The sequence below is a fragment of the Limulus polyphemus genome, unplaced genomic scaffold, assembly GCF_000517525.1.
Source record: "Limulus polyphemus unplaced genomic scaffold, Limulus_polyphemus-2.1.2 Scaffold6872, whole genome shotgun sequence".
Taxonomy (NCBI): Eukaryota; Metazoa; Arthropoda; class Merostomata; order Xiphosura; family Limulidae; genus Limulus; species Limulus polyphemus.
In genome coordinates, this window is record NW_013672482.1 from 1 (window position 1) to 6,929 (window position 6,929).

Below are 6,929 nucleotides of genomic sequence, written 5' to 3' on the forward strand. Positions count from 1 at the left end.
CTCATTTCTTAAATTTTAATATTATTTATTTTGAACATTTATTGTCTATTTATCTGAAACTTAAAATGTTGGATTCAGTCAATGATTTTAGTAGAAAACACAACTTCCAAAATTGTAAAGGCACAGTATGGTGTAAGGTACGGTTCGTTTAAAGTATACATAAAAAAAGAGGAGAATTCTGGTGTATCAGCGTCGATATTGAAATATATATAATACATTATTTGTTTGTAAGGATCTGGCAAGGGTGTGTGAATCTTGTGGCATATCTTATATTAGGCCATGCGAAACTTGTATAATTTGGAAATTAGAAGTGCTTGTTTTATTACAAAAGAAATGAAATAATGCTTTTCTTTAATTTCAGTTTTCACTAAGTCCAAGTAGTTGGAATTATTTGAAATAAAAGAACTTTTTTTCTACAGTAGTTTTGTATTGAGGAACAAGTTTAGTAGTTTTGGGAAACTTTGATAATTCGTAAAACAAATCGTCGGTATGTGACTGAGTAAAGTTTTGTTATAGCGTTTTAGCTAAATTCGGTTGTGAACGAAGATTGGATTAAAATGAATACAAATCGTTAATGAAAGAAAGTGCTCTTTGAGAGCAGAATCCATCTAGATAACTGGACAAGTTAAATTTTAATTAATTGAATACAAAATGTTTCGACACTCTTATTATATGAATTCATTTCGTTTTTGTTAGTTGTTTATCTGTTTTCTTGTTAACCAAAAATTGAATAATGGGTGTTACATATTGAGAATTTAAAATAATCCGAAGCCGAGTTAAATAATTTAAATTTAATAGTTGAATTGTACCCTTAATTTAGTGTTTAGAAATATACCGATATTTTATTTAATTTACGCTATTTGCCAGCAAGATTGATTCACACCATTTTTGTTTTTGGCACAAATATATTTTAATATATATACAACAGTACAATTTACAATAGCAACTATTATAATTAATTATTACAAACAAAGTTTTATAAACAGAAATTTCACTAACTTACAAATAACCTAAAATCTTCTTCCTAGTTCAGAGTTTCCTTGAAATCCAGCGAGTTAACATGAAGTCGATGTACGTACAATTGTCGGGAAGCTGGCTAGCTTTGTCAGGCACTGAATTGTTGGACCGTTGAAGTAAGATAATATTTTTATAAAACCACTAATGTCCGATGAGAAACCAGTAATATTTTCGGGAAGATATTAACGTTCGATGAGAATCCACTGACGTTCAAAATTTTTAACTGTTCCCATGTCAAATGTACCTAGCAGACATCTCTTCACTGTTGTTTTTTGACGCGTTACCCTGCTGTTTTTATAGGCGGGACACATTTTCTCGAAACTTCGGAACTGTATGTAACCAGTTACGGAAGTGAATATATTGTTGATTCCTGTGTTCACGAATATTCTACAATTTTGGAGAATTGGCGGGAGTTACGCCATACATAACTAACACAGTAAGCTAGACACGCCCTCAAATATAAACTTATGCGAAACAAACGTTGACATTAAAATAAATATATAAAAAATTCGTTATACGCAACACATATCTGATACTACAAGTCATGCATATTTCTAAATACAAATTCAATCCAAACAACATTCATATCAAAATAAATACACACAATAATAAATTCGTTACATGGGCTATCTGTGGTCTGCTCACCGCGGGTATCAAAACCGGATTCTTAGCATTATAGGTAAATCATTCAGTAAAAGTATATAAAATAATTTTATTGTAAAAAGAAATATTTTTCGAGTGTACAAAAAATCCCTAAAGAAGAGAAACAGACAGGCTGTAAGAATTCGAAGAGCATAAAATAGTGTTACTTTTTATAATTAAAATATCATAGAAACATCTATGTTCATTTACGCAAAGTAGTAGTTTACCAGAATTATTAGTTTGCTTAGTGTTTGTTTTGAATTTCTCTGTTTAATCCTTCTTTTTTCTTTAAATTTTAGTATTTCTGGTGATTCTCTGACATTTGAAGCTGTAATATTACGAAGTTGAGCTAAAATTGTATTTTTTTTTCCATAAAATTTTGTGTTGTGTTCTTCTATGGCAGAGTTTTTGTTTTATTATATCTTACGTAACCTTTATATTTCTGTAATTTGTATTTTAAATTCCTTTTTGTCTGACCAATATAAATACTCTCACAATCACATTCTATTTTGTAAATCCCAATTTTATTTTCTAATTCTATTTTATCCTTAGTATTCTCCAACATATACTATTTATAGATTTAAAGATGGGATAAAAGTTTTGTTTTGTTGCTTCTTAAAAGCTTTAAATAACTGACCTGTTAATCCTGGAATATAATATAAACTTAAAGTCTCTTTTTTGTTGTTTTCATAAATAGATCTTAACGTAGTATTTTTAACTAACATTACAGTTGTTCCAAGTTGTAGACTAATGACACAGAGATAGTGTATAATATGTACTGGTTTTGTCATTTTTTAATATTATGACAATGGATTAATTATATAACAGATTAAGCAATAGGCCGTTTACTAAAAAATATTACTGGTTTTTTTAAGGTTCGTTCTTTTAAGTCAATTGTAAATACGATCACATAACTTAAGGAAGCATGGACAGGTGTCTTCTTGTCATCCTATAAATCTCAAATGCAAAATGTTTTAAATTATCGTTATTTGTTAAGGATGTAATGTTACAGATAGTGTAAAACTGGATTTTTTTATTTCTGTTAAGCCTGGACATCACTTCAGTTTCAGTGTTTTTCTCAGCATCATATGAAATTTTGGTGAGTTTACTGGTTCCATAAAAATCTGCAAATAGCCCCATCTGCTAGATCATCATCAAAAATAGAAAGCTCAAGTATAGATCCCAGATTGTGGATAATGTTTCCATCTTGTTGTTTAAGCCTGTTAATGATGTTCTGATGAATTCTGTTTAAGTAACTAACTCATCAGCTGATTTACTTCTGAAGAGATTCCTTCTGAAACAGAAAGTTTTAAAACTTTCGTACACCCATAATTCTGTTCCAAAGTGCTCACCACCTCCCTGTAATTTTCACCACCTTTCTTTATCTCATCCAATTCACCTAAAGTAGGATTAACACCTGAATTTCAGTATGGGCATCTAATATAGGGCTTGTAATTAAAGTCTTTTAGGTGTTAATAAAGTACGTGAATAGTAATTTAGCTGTAAGTAGTAATTTAGTCCAGTGTCTATTTCTTTGATTTGCAATTCTTTATCATTGAAAATATTCTGAATATTATGCAGTTTTGTAGTTTGTACCACAGAACTGCTGAAGAAATAATACAAACTATTGAATCTTGATTTGAAGGTTTCAAGTGGTTTAATGTTTCTGATGACATCAACACAGTCCAGTGTAAGTCTGAGGGCCATGCAATGTGTCTGTGTGACAAATGGGGAGAACTTCGACTTCATTTGTACATCTACACCAGCTCTGTGACGTACTACAGTAGCAACTCCATCTGTACATAAGCGTACTATTTTGTTCATCTACTCCTAATTTATCAAAGGTATCCTTCAAGCGTTGGGTAAATATATAAGCTTTGTTATCATCAAGCTTTACACTCTCTAAGTAGGATATCTCAACACTGTCTTCACACACACATTTTACACAAATGATAAGCTGGTTTCAATTCCTATATTAGATGACTCATTTATCGTGACGCCATAGTGATTTTTAATAGTAAATATCTGAATATAAAGAGGCCCAGCAGTGGCCATCACATTCTTTTCTCCAACAACTTTACACTGGTGACAAAAAAAAAATGGTTTTGATTCTATCTGCTTTTGTAGCAATCGCTAGTCATAGGTATTATTTTATCTCCAACCTTTAATTGTATTGCCAAGGCTGTACAACCACCTGAAAAATGTTACCAACTTTCGTGTGCCGTGACAATTAGCTTATTTTTTGACACTTCAAAATTTAATTTGTTTGTTATGGATTTCGCGCAAAGCTACACGAGGGCTATTTGCGCTAGCCGTCCCTAATTGAGCAGTGTAAGACTAGAGGGAAGGCAGGTAGTCATCACCACCCACCGCCAACTCTTGGGCTACTCTTTTACCAACGAATAGTGGGATTGATCGTCACATAATAACGTCCCCACAGCTAAAAGGGCGAGCATGTTTGGTGTGGCGGTGATTCGAACCTGCGACCCACAGATTGCGAGTCGAGCGCCCTAACCACCTGGCCATGCTGGGTCTTTTAATTTGTAACGATAGATTTTTTATAATTTTGGCAAATTATTGCTATTCTAAATTTTCATGGGTTAGACCACTGATTACAACTTAGTCCTCCTGTCATTTGAAAAGTGAATGTTGAGCTTTGCCTGCGTGTGCAGCTTTTTAAATGGGAGATGAACGCTCAGACAAACACTACGATTCACATTATATATAAGGTATATAGTAACATAGTATATATATATATATATTTATATATAAGTATAGTATAGATCAAACTGGCTAAATGCTTTATTCACCCTTGCAAACCCCAATAAAAGTTGATGATAGGGGAGAGAAATAAGACCATTTTGAGAGCGTATTTGTCTTACAGCTATCTTTCACTTGGCACTTACCTGTGTTTATTTTTTATCTTATTTTGTTGTTGTTATTTTTTGTTTTCATGTAACATTTTCATTTATTCCCTCCAGTGTGAAATTAATAACTAAAGTTTAAGAGTTTCCAATGTAGATGTAAAAAAAACTTTGAATGTCTGTTTTGACAGGGACATCTTGAATGTAAAAGGTAGGTATGACTATTGAAGCAGATTAGACTATTGCGATACTATTAGACAACAAATTCAAATGTATAATTGAATGTGCATATCATGAATCCAGGACAATTAGACACCTAAAAATACGACGAAGTAGGACATTTAGACACCACTTCTTTATTATAAAATAAAACAATAATCACAACAGATATGTTCCATGTACAACACTATGTATATACATATATATAAACCTGTCCTTTACTCCATTATATGAGTTGTATAGATCTAGGCCTACTATATTACCAGATTAAATTTTCTCCATTATATGACCCGTATATATCTGGGCCTATTTTATTAAAACTTTAAATCTATTCCATTATTTGACCTACATAGATCTAGGTTTCTTATATAACCAGTTTAATTTACTCCATTATATGACCTGTATATATCTAGGCCTATTTTATTAAAACTTTAAATCTACTCCATTATTTGACCTACATAGATCTATGTTTCTTATATTACCAGTTTAATTTACTCCATTATGTAATCGGACAACTTGACATCGTACAATTAGACAAATATGTTGCAAATCAGCAAATTTTTTCTTTATGTTACGAAGTTTTAACCCCCCTCTAAAATTACTTGGTGTCTAAATGTCCTATTTCCTAATTTTTTTAGGTGTCTAATTGTCCGGTTACCGTATATAACATGAGCAAGTATTTGTTGAGAATTAATTTTCAAAAATATATGTTAAACTAATTTATTATTATTATTATGTGATTTTACTATATATATATATATATATATATTGTAACACATGCTAAACAAATTGTCATTGTATTTGACAAAACACTGGTACATTAGTTACAGATTTGTACTTTTAAAGCCAATTTTCCTATATAATTATACGTTTGTCTGCAGAACAAGTGTTATCATTCTACTCGTTTACATTGATGATGACACAATCTTGTTGAAACGTTGTACACTTATAATAAAGTTTTCTTCACTACTCATCCAAGCCGTTTCCAAACTTTTATATGATCAAGACACACGGTAATGTGTCGCGCAGCCAAAACAACCTGCAGGGCACACTGTGTGTTATTTACAGAAGTGATAGTTTAGCGATTTTCTACTTTTTGTAGCTCGGGCTTTAATAATACAAACTATCACATATTTTCAGTAGATGTGCTGAAAATTTCACATACCAAATTTCAAGGCAATCCATTAAGAAATATACGAGATATAAAATATCCAATTTTGATTGAATTTCTTCCTATTTTTTTTTCTTCACATCGAAGTACAGAAACTTTACTTGATAGAAAAACATACTTAACTTTTATGGATTTTTTTTTCAAATTTATTACACTGATAGATCTTTACAACGTATTAGGTGTCAAATTTGGTCTAAATGTAAGTCGCATAAGTAACAAATACCGCTCAATTTTTACCAAACTTTTTGCGCACGCCTACGCAAAAACTCACATGAGATATCGGTCTAAAATTTTTACTACAGCTTCACCTAAGAGTAAAAGTGGACCGTGTTTAGATCTTTGTCATTCGGATTAAGGACGGCTGATTTAAACAGCAAAACTATAGGGTGAAAGGCTAAAAGTACATGCAGATACATAAGTATTGGTTACGCCAAACAAACTAGAATAGCAGTTTCTAGCTCAAGTTTTCAAAAGAATCATTCGGGTGGACGATTATTATTGATTATTCACTACCAACTTTTCCGCACAAATTTACTAAATTTTATGAAATTGTCATAATTAAAGAGCGTTCAGCGTAACGTGATATTAGCTTAGGCAATTAGCGTAAATAATGATGCTTGATACAGTTGTACCGAGTGCATGCGGGTGATGACAAGAAACTGTTAATCTATATTCCATGGCGTTATTATAAAGGAAGTTATTAACACTGTTTTAGAGATGTAAAAATACCAACATATATTTTAAAGAATTTGGTTGATTCTGTAAAGTAAAGGACTGTTCCGAATAATAGGGATGCGATCCTAAAGCTAATGTTGGTTACTATCGAGTGTCACTTTCTTACTTGCTGTGGTTTGTTGGTGCGTATTGATAAAAAGTCGTGATATTTAATGAAAAACATCCTAGATATGAAACAAGGGTGCAGTCAAAAAAGGATTGAGCATGCGACTTAAAAGATTGAAATCAAATATACACCTGGAAAAAAGTTAAGCACCCCCGTGTTTTTTTCAAGTGATTCA